We start from the raw sequence: 16,077 nt of genomic DNA, 5'->3' as shown, positions 1-16,077 counted from the left end.
TCTGTCCAGTGATGCTCTACATAGTTTAACTGCAAGCTGTGAAACACATTTTCTTGTGCCTTACTCTTTCAACTTACTTTATAGTGTAGCATACACATCTTTGATACTGAATCTCCTATTTTCTTTAATGTCAACAACATTCAAATTTGTACAGGAACTGTTTTGGGCATTTTTCAAGCCATGGTGCAAACTTTCTGRATTTTTTATCTGTAACCAAAGTAAATCATCTACTCTGTTATTACCCAGTCCTGACTCAGCACAGTCARATTAAGATTTTGGTGCTTCACTTCTTTTCTCTCACCCTGATGTTTGGGGAAAATGGCAGGTTGTTGATTAGGTGACTTCATAAGTCACTTGCAGTCATATCCATTTTTATTTAAATCATCTCCCAAATAGGTGAGGGCAGAGAATTATAACTGCCTTCTCAYAACACTTTTTTTTGTTTGTTTGTTTATATTCAGGGCACATCATTCCGTGTGACAGCATATACTCTCAAATCTCACACTACCAAATTTCCATTTATACTGCTCTTATCAGCTCTCAACTGGTTAAAAATGTCCAGCTGTATTCTGCTTAGCCTTTCACATGAAGATCTTACACATGAAGGTCTGGTACTTCAAGTTAGTAATGTACAGATCCTGCCTCTCATTTTTTATCCCTTAAATCAGTGTCTTCACAATATAATTTCAACCAGGAGCTTTACCCAGCTAATTGTCCTGATCCCCCCCCTAAATAATTCCTCTTGTGTACAGAATATTCTTCCTATTTCCATTTGCAAGTGGGATTCCGTGACCTCTTCTGACTGCTTACATAAAGACCCAGAACCAGGAGTGGCTCTTTTCTGAAGGGGGAGTTCTTACCTGAATTGGGCAATATCCACTCCTGATCACTAGGTGGTAGTACTCCAACTTCTTCTGCACTGAAGCCCATTGAGTCAACAAGCGAGGATGGAGGWACAGCTTGAATCCTCCAGATTATGTTCTTCCTGACATGAACATGCCTTGAAGTCAAGTGGTAGACAGGCAATTTTAATTTAAGATGTTCACATAATGTCACTAACACATGCTATGCCAGCAGAGACTTGATTGTAGCATAGCCTCTTCCATCTTTCTTTTGKCCTAAGATTACCACTGACAAATTTTAAATGTTGAACTCTGGAGCAGTTCTAGATAAATCATATGCATACTCCCACAGAGCAGCTATGACACACTGAACTCATTGGGTTAGCAACAGTGAGCGGTTCTATGCATGTAGAGACTAACTGCAGAGGAGCAGTGTTGGATCTGCTTCACATACACTGTTTATCTGCATACATACAGTAACAGTTTTGCTGGAGGCCCAGCTGTCTGGGCTGCCAAGCAGCTGGAAAAGAAACCAGATTTCACAGAAATACAGGAAAAGTTTCATCCTGTCTTATACAAGATGAATATATCTTGGCAAATCTATTTGATATGTAACAATGAGCATGTGATGATACCAGCTCTTCTTAAATGTAAGGGATTCTCCAAGTAACTTCTTCCAGAATTAAGTCTGAATTCAGATATATCAATAAAATCACAATGTAGTGTCGTAGTTCAGTTTCCATAAGCGTAACAAAATGGATAGCATAGCATGTTGATCTGACTGTAACTGAATATTGTTTGTAGATCATCAGTCTGCCTTGTGTTAAAGATGTGCCAGAGAAACCTCAAAAGGCTGGATCAGCTCCCAGGTTCCCAGACTTCACTAGAGTTGCTGCTATTTATTATGATCATTTTCACATAGACTTGATTAACACCAGTTATCCTCATTCTTGGGAGATTTGGCTTCTCCACTGCTGACCTTGCTTGAGGCAGGGACTGGACTCTGAACCAGTGTGTAGTGTCCTCCAGCAACACCCGCTGGAAACTGCAGGCCGAGCTTGCAGCTGTGAGGAGCCGGCGATATCACCAGATCTCTCAGAAACGCTTGGAAAACAGGGATCGTCGAGGAAGAACGGCGAGCGCCTGTCAGGCAGAAGGCAGCGCCAACGGCCAACCGTCAATGGCCAACGGCCTCCAGCCCGGCGCGAGCCGCTGTGGCGGCGCGGCGCGGCGCGGCGCGGTGGGGGGAGGGGAGGGGAGGGGAGGGGCCTCCCCGCGCGGTTCCTGCCGGGGCCCGGAGCGCCCGGGCGCGGCCCCGCGCTGCCCCTCGGCGGGAAAAACRGCAGGAGAACACGGAAAATGGAAGAGCAGGAAGGAAGTTAATGAAAGTCCCGACACTTTAAAAAAAAAAGAAAAAAAATTACAGCGCTGTTTGGATACTATGTAGTTCCTTAGGGTAAGAGACTACTTGAAAGCTAAGTTTGGGTTCTTTCCTTTTTTTTTCCTTGTGTGCCTTTGCTTAATATTGGGGAGGGGGGTATTATGAAATTGTCCTACTTTCCGTTTGTTTTTGTTCTCCTAAAGAGTGTGGAAGTGTTCCAGTTTCTAATCCAAAACTAAGATAAAGTGGGTTCGAACATAAAAAAGTTAATAAATACCTATATGAGTTGTACATACAAATTCTGTATGCACAGCTATGTGTGTGAATGGTTTTGAATCTTTTAACTTAAAGATTCAACTTAACAACATCTGCTTAACTTAAGCAGCTGTAACAATTTTGTTCAATGGGTAACACTTATACTACATTCTTACCATGTCTCCCMAAAACATAGAGTTTTTTCGGTAAGCCTGGCAAACTGAGTTTTCCTTTGCRGCCAGTTGGCAGCATGTTTTGCCTCTGTGTATTGTTCCTCCATCCACCTGTGTAGAAAAAGGGRAGAAAAAAAAAGAAGCTTGTATATATAATTCAGTCTTTTGATGACTCCTGTGTCCAACTTTCTTAGTAGTGAAACAGCTGTCTGTAATCTAGAAGTAGGAGAGTGTTAAATGAGCAGTGCTGCTTTGCTTTGTGGCCTTCTGATTTACTCTGGGTGGTTACTCAGCTGCTTTCTGGGACTGAAAGCAGTGAGGAGACCTGGATTGGACTAATTCATTGTAGCTGTAAAATAAGAAGCTCATTTCATCTTTTTTTTCAAACCTCTTATTTCCTTTGCAATGTATTAAAACAACTATCCAACCCCAGAAATTCTTGACAGTCATCAGCCTGTGTTTCTAATTGCTTTATTTCCTTCYTGATGCTGTCTTGCTATAACTATAGTCTTTTGACATTACATTTTGCAATTACTTCTCTTTCTTCTCATGGAAATAGTAAATATTGGTCATATATTCCAAAYGCATTTATAATTGACTGTTTTCAAATGATGCAGCTTTACCTATCTTACTAAAGTGTGGAACAAAGATATTTTCTTACAGCCAATGCAACCATCCGGGCCAAAGGTCTTCTCTCCTATATGCTAGTGAAATCTCATTAACGAGTAAAACTAAGAGTACCACTTCTTCTAACTTCCCCTTTCTCTCCACCAACATAGTTTTAGTGACTTTTATTCTTAAAGCAAGCTTCCCAAATGACCTCTAGGAAAACAAGGGATGAGTCAACATCTGAAAATTCAATCTGTTAAACCATATTAATTTTGTTGAAGGCTCGCATATTGATCACAATGCATTCATTTGRAGAAGAAAATAAGCTATGCAGACTTTCTATAAGCAAACAGTTAAAACTAACACTAACAGCTTCCTCAAACAAAAAAACCTCCTCCTTCCCCAACTTTTTTCCTCTCTTTCTCCCTACCCCTACCAAAACCCCAGGCCAATAAAATTGTGTTGAAAATAGCAGAAAGCTCAAGAAGAGAATCTTCCATCATGACATTTTTAGTCATAAATTATTATTTTCCAGAAACAAAGAAAATTAAAGCTACCAAGTAAACTTAATGCTTTCTCAGCTCCRGTTAGTAAGAAGTAACTGTGGATTCTTAGGTCCGCTCTGTGCCTGAAAGGCAAGATAAAGATGTGGGACTAGAGATAASAAAGGAGTCCAAAGGTAATTTGGCCCCCTGGTACTTCCTGTATGGAAGACACCTGATGGGRAAATGCCAAGAAATGCTTGGCCACCCAATCTCAGAATCAAATAAAAAGCACAGCTATCACAGAGAAACATTCCCTGGGAAAACCATTTGCATATTTTCACAAAGSAAAAGGTGCACAGAATAAAATCTGCTTTTTGTCCTAGGATTTCTTTTTATTTTAATGGAAGTTATTCAACATAAGCATTTAAAAAGTCCATTTTTAGATGATTTGTATTACATCAGCTTAACCATTATCTTTATAATTTACACTCTCTTAGCAATMCCTTTCATTGTGTTTTCATCAAAAAGTGAAAACTTATATGATGAGACTATTCCTATAATCACATTTGGCCTTAAATCTTAAAAAATATGATTCACGGTCACTGAATTTTGGAGAAGACTGATTTAGGCCAGCTACTTGGTGAACAAAATAATGCTCATTCATATGCCATGGTYATACAGAGAACTTCTGGTCACTAGACAGTCAGCCAACCCCTTTTACTTGTATATGAAATGTGTTATGGATTGACATCTAATAACCTTTCATGGTACATGATTACTTGTATGAGCAGAAAAAACCTAGGAGAGATGTCTTTTCCTTTTTTCTGCTTCCTGTCATACTTATTTCAAACTCACAAAAACCTGACTAATTATTTCTTACATAAGACACTGTTTTTAATGTACGTACKACCATATTCTAATTAATAAAAATATCTGCTTTCAGACATCTCCTTAATAACCGTAACTATAGTTTTACTGAGAGAAATCAAATAGAGTAGTAAAAAATCATTCTACTAAATTAACTTTACAGATGTTTTATTGGATGTTTTAATGGGACATTTTTATTAATGAGAGTATCATAGTATTTAAAAGGTAGCACTGAATAGACAAGAGTTCAATTACATCTGTCAAAAAAAAAAAGCTACAATGATTAACACTAAAATAGCACTGTCGTTCACCATAGGKGGCTGGATTGGGGGGCTTTTTGCTCTCCTAAGGTGGTATAGTGATGATACTTTTTACATTACAGGTATTTTTAGGTATCTCTTGAGTTCTGGTTTAGTTCTCAGAGTAAATATCTAAATGCTTCTCTTAAACAGTCTTCCATGTTAAATTCTGAGCCAATTTATATTCTGAGTTGATTCATTGTGTGTATCTACACAAATACTTTTATAGTGAGAAAAAGAATATCAGTTATGGTTACAAGAAATCAGCTAATATTAGGAGAGCATGAGGAAATTGTTTATAGTAAAGATAARCAAATCTGTTACCATTTTGGAATTTGCTTGTGAGTTTGATCATCTTCCCCACTTTCCAATATAAATTGGAAAATGCCACAGTCAGGATAGCTGTTAAGTTCAAGGTTCTAATTCGATCTATTTGAATACCTTAAATATACTTGTATGTTAACATTCATTCCATATTAGGTTTTTTTTTTTTTTTTTGGTTAAATATATCCTTATTTCTAAATTTCTTGGATTTACAAGTCTTAGTGGGGAGACAATTGCAAGATGTTTATACATTTTTATCTCTAGGTTACTCAAATTTCCTTGTAGCTCCACTTCATCTTAACACATTCCCTTTCCCCCGTGCATCCCTGCAAAGTTTCTGCTTAAACAAATTTGACTGGTAGTTTCTATTCCAGCTACGTTTTCAAAACAAAGTGTCCCCGCCACAGTTGTGGGCCCATGAGGGGCTTCATCAAGGCCTTGCTGCAGCTAGGAAGGTCCCGCAGGAGCTGAGGCTGTGGTGTGGGTCCAAGGGGCCCAGCCAGGAGCCAGGTAGAGCTGGGAATCCAGGGGCTGYACAGGGCCAAGGGGACCTGAGATGACCCTTAATGTTCAGGAGTTACCAGCTTTCCACTTACGGAGGTTTCTGGAAGTGTGCCTTATGTGGCAGTCGTATCATATACCATTTTTGGAGTTCTACTTTCTTTACAGCAGTTTAAGTATTTGTTCATCAGCTGTGCAAAGCTAGTTTCCATCTCTATTTAATTCTGTAGATAAGTTGCTCATTAATACTAAAAATAAAACTCTTTGTATTAATATTTATTCTGCAGTATCTTCAGCCTTGTTGTCTCAAAGATAAGAAATTCCTTCTGAACTACTAAATATTGGCTACTATAAACTCTCTTACTTCTTTTGTCTTATCTTTTCATATTTTCTAATGGGCAAATGTTTTTGATCTGAATCATGTTAGAATGAGTAAATACCTTTGTCATATTTTACCTAATTCTTAAATAATGATTCTTGGTATTATTCACTCCTTTTGGTATCTCCTCCATTATTTTCATATTTCAGAGCAACTCATTATGTAGCAATTCTGAAATCTCTCATCTTTTTCTCAGTAGTAGGTAATTTTTCTTTGTCTTTAGGTTGTGACTGTGGAAAGTATGAGACCAGTTACATTTTGGTCCTCTTCTTCCTGGCTGCTACTTTTCTTTTGTTTGTCTTTCAGAACTTCACTTTTTCCCATTGATTTTTTTTTTTTTAATACTGAGTTGAGTGGTGATAAACAACTTTATCCTTGCCCCATGCTTCATTTTCCGTGTTAATTAGTTGAAAGGGATGAGCTGCTGCATGGCTCTCTCTACTGTGAGTTCTCATTCCATGAACTATATTAGTGGCATTCTTTGTCAGTAATATGAAATCTCTAATTTGTTGGGGCAGTTTTTTGTTTCATTTGTTTGGGGTTTGGATGTTGCAAACTAAACACATATGGCTCAGTCCTAATGCATTTTCCATATCCAGCACAAGGTGTTTGTCAGCTGATGTTTGCCATAACTGGCAAACAGTAACTGGCTGTGCAAATTGGGCTTTCTAGCTGTCCCTATACAGAATTGCTTTACAGCTGAGGTTTAACTTATTCGGTTCAAAATGCCTAGAAATTCAGAGAGCTTCTGATACCGCAGCCTACCTTGAAGGTGTCATCCAAGGGTTTCTCTCTCTGATAGAGCCTGAAACAGTGTCTCAGTTTCTTCAGACAGTAGAAGGCATTTCTCCTGAATATACTTATGGCAGTTTTGAGCCATACAAAGCTAAATATAAGATTAATTTCTATCCTGAAGAAGAAGGAAAAAAATGGAAACCTTCACTTCCTGATTCTAATAATGTTGCTGGGAATTTTGCCACAAGTTCAGTGGGGTCAGGGTTTCATTTTCAATGATAGATGTCAGTGCTTCAACTTTCAATTTCTGATATTATACCTTTAGTATTTAGTATGTCATATCTCAAAAATGCTTCAGCAAAGTCTCACAAAAGCATTGTCACAAAATACAGACACACTAGGAAATGCTAAGTTACAGAGTCAATAACATGTCTACAAAACTCAGTTTCTGCATTCAATATGTGAAATGTGAATCTACTTCAAATTCAGTTCTGTTACATTAACCCCTTTTTACAGAGCTGCTCTTCATTTGACAATAATAGCTATCCTCAGTTCTTTCAGCCATAAAACTCATATCCATTCTAAGAAAGAAAAAAAAAAAGCTTAAGCATAGTAAAGATGCAAAGACAGGAATAGGAAAAAGAAAAGAGGGTTCAATTATGCAATACAATCAATGCAATTGCATTACAATGCAATGCAATACAGCACCTGTGCTGGAATTCATTAACTTCATTGAGCAGGCAGCTGCATATTTGCGACACCCTGATGAGGCAGGGGAAAGAAAAAGGAGAACAGATGACTGACTGTGCAGATCGGAAAACATAATAAAACATTTAAAGTGCCTCATTTTCTTATTCAGGCATTTGATTATCCTGCTCTGTTTTAGAGCTGCTGATTTTCTTATATTTCTATGTATATATTATGTCTGTGTAGTTCATTTATATAGGTATCTTCATTATAAATACAAAAGAACTTTGGAATAATGTTTTCAAAATAGTACAGTTTACCCTAGTGGTGCTGTAAAGTTAAATACTTGAAGTGATGCTGAATGCCTTTTTTAATGTGAGTTATTCATTTATGAGAGACCATTCTAACTATCAACCACCCTGGCCATACTTGACAACTGAAAAAGTCTTTACTTCATTTTGTTTACTCCTTTTCTTTTCCTATTTTCCCCAACCCAAATTGTATGTACTTTACAGCAGATGGGTAAATTTATAAACCATGGAAGTTTTACTTGGACTTCTGTCATGGTTTGCAGCTATGGAAGAAGTTCATCTTCCTGATTCACACACCAGTTGTAAGTAAGGGACGTTAGTTGGATCTTGACTTCTGTGGCTTCCTTTGGCCTCTGCTAACAGAGATCATGTAGGATCATGCAGGTTATTTTCAGGATCTTCCTGGTTATTTCAAGTGGAAATCCTGAAAATAGCTGTCCACAAATGTCTCCTATATGTAGCTTCTCTAATGCTTCATTAGATTACATTGAATTCTACTCGAGTACTTATGTCATCTAAGGGATTAGACATGTGTGCAATCTGGAGTTGAACAATTGCTTCTGCAAAGTTGGAATATCACGAAGTTCACAAAAACTTATTTCCTCAGGTTTGGCAAGGGAAGACAGATACATGCTGTCAGTCTCCTAAACTCCAATGAGATTTTCCAGTAACATCTTAAATGAAAGATTTCAGCAAGCGTCTGTTTTGCTCTGAGTTATTTTGTTTCTTCCTGGGGTGTTACATTATAGGACATAAGTAGGAAGAACTTGTGGAATATAGTCTGCCTACATGTAGAATCATACTTTCTGTTATAATTTGTGGTATTGTGTTTATGTCTTTTTGAGGCAAATTTGCCTCAGCTTGACTACCCTGTCCGTTCCACATGGAGTGAAAAATAAGTGAAGGTACACATCCAGAATTTCTGCCGAATGCTACATACGTATCTCTTCTACGCCGTGGAGTGCCAGAAATAGCTTGACTAAACTCAAGCTTGACTCAATGTCAGTTGGATCTATATAACTGATCTATAAAAGCAGGTTCTGACCTCTTTTCCTTAATCTCACTGGTAAGAACATGTTTACTAATATAGCTTATTGTCCAAACAAGAGTTATAAAGTAGAGACAAAAGAATAAGTGAGAGAAAGAATTGTAGGTTGAAAAGGTTGAAAATGAGTCTCAAGCATTGAAATACTTTTGAACAAAGTATTTTCTTAACAAGTAGACTAGAGAGAATACCTCTTTTCAAAATTTCTTAAAATTATTTTGCTATTCTTGACTACTTTTGGTGATTCCAACTTCATTGAAAAAATCCTTTTTATAGTTTAAAGAGATCCCTATTCTTCATATATTTATTTTAAAGAGAATCATGTTATTAATGTGGCTTTAATAGCAGTTTTGAGGTCAAACACCTCACTAGATAGGCCTTTCTCTAGAAAGCATTTATTATATGAGTTGTCCTACCAAGGCAAATATAGCATTGAAGAAATGAACCGTTAGCAGCAAATTTGAGAATAAATGAAAGAGGAATGCAACAGTATCCATGAAGTGTTTGTTACACAATGACTATGACAAAACTAACATAAATGACAAAGTTCCTTGTCCCAAACAACTTCTTTCATCCACATTATTCTGCAGACATGATGTAGTTGAAAAACATCTTCATGTATTGTGCCCAAAAAGGGTGTTTAGGGAATGCCTAGGGCACATTAAGAAAGCATGTGCAGGGACCGCTGATGTGATGTCTCTGTGCTGATGCAATGACCTGCTTATTAAGTCCAAATGGAGATACCTGGGATCTAAAAGCAACGAACCTGCATTAGTCTGACACTGTACCTCAGCTGGCTCAGTCTTTCTCTGAGGCTGATTAGCATGATTACGATTATACTGTTTCCAGTTTCAGAGCTAGCTCAGTCAGCTCTAATTTAGATGTCTAATTTTACAGCCATGTGGGTATGTACTCTGCAGTATGTCACCTATTTTAGCTCAATATTTTTGGTTGTTACTGTCTTGTGGTGCTAGGTATATAAACAAAGTCAACGCTTTCCCAAGGAAAATAAGACATCCCTACTTGATATCAAAGCAGACAGAACACTTACATAGATTCTCAGCCTGTCTGATTCAATCATAAGTCTTCTCCGTCTTAGATGAATTTGCTTCTCCTGTATAAAAGCTCTAATTAATAGGATATAGACACAAGTGTACACGGATTCTGCCTCTTTTGATTTCTTAGCTGCTTGAGGATCTTTATGTCTGAGCATGTATGGCCGCCATAAGAAATATAACTATATTGGTCCATAATTTGCAAGTGATATTTTACCAAATTCTATTGAATGATGATTGTTCTGAAGAGAGCTTTCAGCTGGAATATCTGACAGAGAAGTAGAATCTAATTAGGATTCTAATTTTAACCTTGTTTACCTGATATTCAATATTACCTCTGTCCACCAAACAAGATTTGTCGCATAAAATGCTGTTATATTTCAGGTATCACAATTATTCATTAATAACTTATTTAAAGACACAATTCGCAACAGCTTTCCAAAAGGCTGTTGGATGCTTTGTGGTTTTTGGCTTTTGTAGGTGTTACCAGAAGCTTTGATGAACAGCTTTAGCTTTTTTAGCAGTCAGATTGCATGATGCTGTGGTCCATAACTTAACAAAATGTTTGTCAAAGAGCCGAGATAAGTACATTTGCTTTCCAAGAAGTTTGCCCRGTAAAGGCTCTTCAACAGACCATTCTGTCATCAGTTAACAGAGTTGTTTTTCTCAGGAATTAGTAACTGATTAAAAACTAACAAAAATGGACAGAAATAAACTGAGTATAATTACTAGGTTGACCATAGAAATCTGCATTTGGACCTCTGCTTTTCAAGTTTAAGACAGTCAAAACCATAGGTGACTGAAAAGTTGCAGGAAGATCTCACAACACTAAATAACTTTGTGATAAAATGGCAGATAAAATTCAATGTGAACTGAATGCATATGGAGAAAGTAATGTATACAGTGATGGCTTGGAATAATTTACTGATGCTCAGGAAAGTGACTTTGAAGTCATGGCTCATTCTCTGAAAATGCCATTCAATACTCATTTGTAGTCAAAAAAGAAAACTGAATGTTAAGACTCTCTAGGGAAAAAAGAGCAAAAAAGGCACTATTATCCTTATTCCTATGCTATATATATTTATATCCTATCATCATCCTTATCCTTGCACACTGGATATTAGAAACCCTGTGCTATTTCAGTATCTCCAAAAGTTCATTTAAAAAAGACTAAACTGGAAAAGAAAAAGAGAAAAGGAACAAGGGTGGTCAAAGGGCTAGAATAACATTGATATGGGAGCAGCAGGTGTGTAAGGATTCTTCAGCTTGGAAAAGAGCTGGACAAAGATATGAGTGACGTAGAGAAGGTGAATAGGGAATGATTGTTCATAGTCTTCCTTAACACAAAAACTGGCAAGCACTCTGTTAAATTAACAGATATTTCATTTAAAACAACCAAGGGACATTTTTCTTTTTTTGCCATTCACCACATAATTCTGTAGTAGAACTGTGTGCCATAATACTCCATATAATGTAAAATATACCTGAGTTTAAAAAACAAAACAAAACAAAAGCGCTTGGTCAAAATTATGAAGCATAGCTCCAACAACTGTTACTTTGTTGTTTTCCGGGTTGCATTCATCCACAGAAGTGTTTGACCTAGTTTTAGGCCAAAGAAGATTGTAGTCACCACTGAAATGTTCATTCTGTGTCACAAATCTGTCAAGAACTGTATTCGCTGCTTTGAAAAATCAATTTCATGCATATTTTAAAAAGTTTGTCTTGGAGGAAACAATTGCACAATAGCAGTTTCTTCAGACTAGAGTTAAATCTTATACGCTAACAGGTCTAAGACCCTTAAGTCTCATCTGTTGTTCCTTCTCTCTAGAATGTCATACATGTTATTGCAATTGTCCGTAGATATCAATCTTGGACCGTTAATCTTGTATGTAATTTTCATTCATTTTATACCAAATTATGCATGCAAAAACTAGCATTATATTAAAAAGACTAAGGGTACAATGTCAAGGATTCAAAAGTTAATAAATGCTAGAATCAATGTTCCTTCTGTAACCGCCACTGGCCCCTGTGTAAGTATGCATTATAATAAAGTCTTGATTACATAGTTGCATATTATTTTTTGCATAAAACTCTGCCAGGACTGTGATATGACATTCAACTTAGAATTAAAAAATTTAAAACAGTAAAGAATACTGTATTCACAAAGAGTTCCATCATGTAATGTTTTCAGGATACATCACTATCAGTCTGTAGATTCCTTCTTCTTGGCCAAACATCTGGGACTTAAACTGAGGGCTGCTCTGGTGCCCACTGTTACTGTCAGCACTCTCCTCAGAGACATTTAGTATGGAATTATAATTGCAGGGCAATCATCTGTGAAGGGATGGATATGCTCAGTGAGAATGGAATTTTTACCAATTTCAGCTCCTAGATACTAAGAAGCATCTGTTGAAGACTGACATGCAAAATGAACACATTTGAGTAAATGGTCATGAAATAGCAAAAGGCATACTCGTGACACYAGCATTACTCCATGCAAAACCTCATTTGCCTGTTCTAAAGCCAACATGATCAGAGTTGTGTTTTGAAACATTTAAGACTTTAAAAAAAAAATCCCAACATTCACATATTTCAGCTCTAACATATAAAGATTGGCAGTGGTAAACACAAATAAGAGGGTCTTATAGCAGAAAATCTGGATGACCATAGTGATTTTATGTAATAATTTATGAAAGTTTAGGCAGGCAGTAAAGACTAAAAAGAAGGAGGGTAAACATTTATTGACTTGACATTCCAACATATAGCACTTGTCCAACAACATGGTACTAGTTTTCTTTGTATGAAAACTATTAGGAAATCCATGTGACAGAAACGATCAAGAAAAATTGGTTTGTTAAATTAATATTTTGTATCAATGAATACAAATATTCTTATGATGATTATATTAAACTTCCTCCTCCACTCAACAAAATATTTTAAAAATTGTAAACAGAAATACTAATTTCAGGTCTCTGTTATTTTAGTTAAAGAGTAGAAGCTCTTGAGGGAACAGAGTTCTTTAAAATGACTAAGGAAAGGGAATACAACTGAAGACAATGCAAACTATCACAGGTAAACATTTTGGCCAAATGCTTTGTAGTATATATTTTTATAATAATGTAGATAGAATATATTTTACCTAAATTTTTACCTACCTTACCATGTGGATAAGCAAAACAGGATGAAATGTTTGCTTGTGTCTATGAGAAATCAGGGGGAATTTCTCTTTGAGAAAGCAATGTTCATCATATATACTAAGAAATTCTTCGGTTTCTTAGAAAACGCCCTTAAAGGGAGGAGCGGCTGTCTTTATAAACGAAAACAAATTATTTTCACACAGATGTGCAGATGAAAACTAAAAGTGTACGATCACTAGACTTAATTTTAGTGCAAATAAGAACACAGTTCTTCCTGCTGATACTAGTACTCACACCAGTACAGGTTGCTTGTATTATCATAACTGAAAGTAAAATGATGAAGTATTGAGTGGTTATATATAACTGCTAAGAACTGAAAGATAAGCATGAGTCAGAACAGCCATGACTGGCCATTGCTATCTGTAGGTCTCTATAACTCAAATCTCAAAAACACTAAATATTTCATTTTTGTTTATTTTCTGTTAATTTCTTTGGGTTTTTTTCTGGCATAAACATTAGATCTGAATTAAAAAAAAAAAAAAANGCAGTAAAGACTAAAAAGAAGGAGGGTAAACATTTATTGACTTGACATTCCAACATATAGCACTTGTCCAACAACATGGTACTAGTTTTCTTTGTTTTTTTCTGGCATAAACATTAGATCTGAATTAAAAAAAAAAAAAAAAAGATAGCCACTGCTCACAGGTTTTATGCTGAGCCTTATCACACATTCACAGTGGGCAGCTATCAAAGAAGTAAAGAGAAGGCAGGAAGAAATGGTACAAGTGGAAAAGTCAGGGAATTAAACTCATCTGGAGAAGAAGAGGGTATGATAGGCTTATGTGTTTCTTCCTATTTCTGTTGCACCTGTTAATACAGAAAATTTATATTTATTGATCAATGAACAGGAGACTCATTGTCTCATAGCACTGAACACAGGAGCCATGCTTTTTCTAAGTGCAAGCTGAAATGGAGGCTACAATCTGCAGCTGAATCTACGTGGAAAAATTTCATGGGCAATAAATAGAATTGGCTGCCCTTTAATATTTGGCTTACACCCTTGTTAGAAATACCATGAATCTTTAAATGCATTGAATGACAATGCAGTCTCTTTTCTTATCCTTTGGGGTGAGGGGAGAAAAAAAAGAAAGCCCTTCCCAATTATTTTTCTTGTTAAATATTTTTTAAACAGGTCCCCCATTGCCTACAGGTTCTGTGTGGGCTGCACTGCAAAGGTTTGCCACTCCAGCATTTTCATTTGAAAAAGCATTACTTGTCAGATTTTATTACTTACTTAATTGTCTGTAAGCACAAATACTAAGTTCTGAGAAACTTTGTGTGGGGAGATGAGACAACAGAGTGGGCATTTATATGAGTTAAGGAGTTTCAGTAAGTCAGGCATTGGGATTAAGAGAGACCAAGTGCCATCTCGTAAAGGCAGTGACACTTAAAATAATGAAAAGCTTAAGATCATCTTACTGAAGAATCGTTTAACAGTATCAGTTCCCACATATGTGTGAAAAATGACCAGTGTTTTGTTAATACTATGTATCAGTTTACACAGTGAACCAATTATAATTATCCAGATCTGTGAATACTCCCTAAATTTCTGTAGCTGTTTTAGAAATACATTTTATTTTACAAACAAATGTTTACAGAGTGAAACAAGACTAAGTTGTGCTGGAAGCATTATGGTTATTCCGTAAAAGGTGCTGTTCCTTCTGAGATACCAACCCCCCAGTATGGTATGTCTCATGGAGTGTAGCTTGTGAGCCGCTGTGYGAGACTGAACTGCTTAAACTCAGCAAGCAGTTTGTGGAAAAGTAAAGGAAACTACACTGGGCTCTTCCACCCCCCACCATCCTACCCTCTCTCAGCTTCACCTGGTTTCAGTAGATTCTAGAGCTACGTACTGCGCAGAGTACAGACTTCTCAACCTTTAATGCTGTGAACCATTGCTTTTAGGATATAGTTCAGTGGTAAATAAAAATCTCTTTTAAGAAAGTGGAAAAAATGCTCCAATTAGTAATTATGACAAAATCATGCAAGGTAATCTGAGGTACATTAAACCACTAGGCAAATCAAAGACTAACTTTTGATTTTCAAACACTAGGGAATGAAAACCTTTTCCTTAAACTTGTAAAATACAGTGCAAAGCCTATTTTTAATCTACAGACTTAAAATAATTTTAAATATGTGCACTTTTATAGAAATACTATTTTCAGAGGGAAACTGCAGGAAAACACTGAGCTACAGAGTGCTTCTCTTGTTCATCCTGGGCTGCTTGTTGTTGTTTCACAGTAGTTAACTATTCTGCTTCACTGTAAGGATTTTTTCTCCTGTGCTTTCTAATGGTAAATTTAGCCCTTCATCTATAAAGAGATGGGAAAACACTTCAGGTTCACAGTCTGAGTCTTGTGAACATCACTTCATTGTGAAAAGTGTTTCATTTACAACAGGCTGAGGAAGTTAATTATTATTTATTGAACTGTTGCCAGTGTGCTCAGCATTAAATAGAACACTGAGCCTTCTCCAAAATGCTTGTAACTGGAAAAGTCAATGTATGTATGTTTATAAATACACACTCCTGATACATATGTGAACCTGCCAACAGCAGAGTTAATATGATGAAAATAGCCTGCGTGCAAACTCCTTTTCAGATCTTTCTACCAATCACATTTCTTGAAATTTCAGAATTGAACCTGACCCTCTGAGCTACCAGTTATTTCTTATCTCGTACGATACATTTGATAACTTGATGTCCTGGAAGAAATAGTCTGAAAAAAGCTCCTTTTCTCCTGTGCATGTGAAAGATTGAATGAGAGATCTGACGATGACATGAATTACAAAATGCTGGCATCCTTTGCTGACTTTCCCAGGCCTTTTATCATTTATTCTGTATCAAACACATTGCAGCAATTATACCACATATATATTTAGGACTATTATACATAGTATTTATATACATACATATACATATATATATATATAT

The 16,077-nt window shown here is 36.5% G+C and overlaps 1 long non-coding RNA gene across 1 annotated transcript in view; it reads left to right on the top strand.

Annotated features, from left to right (window-relative positions):
* Positions 1-2,149: 2,149 nt before the first annotated feature.
* The window catches only part of LOC146586073 (uncharacterized), a 331,622-nt gene continuing 317,694 nt past the window's right edge, over positions 2,150-16,077 (top strand). The window contains exon 1 of the long non-coding RNA XR_014897868.1: positions 2,150-2,298. This is a non-coding gene — a long non-coding RNA (uncharacterized LOC146586073). The remainder of the gene's footprint in view (positions 2,299-16,077) is intronic.

Source organism: Rhea americana, unplaced genomic scaffold (genome assembly GCF_003343005.1).
Source record: "Rhea americana isolate MKP2758 unplaced genomic scaffold, rheAme1 scaffold_72, whole genome shotgun sequence".
NCBI lineage: Eukaryota > Metazoa > Chordata > Aves > Rheiformes > Rheidae > Rhea > Rhea americana.
Note: the sequence above shows the minus strand (reverse complement) of the source record. Positions and strands in the feature narration are given on the sequence as shown.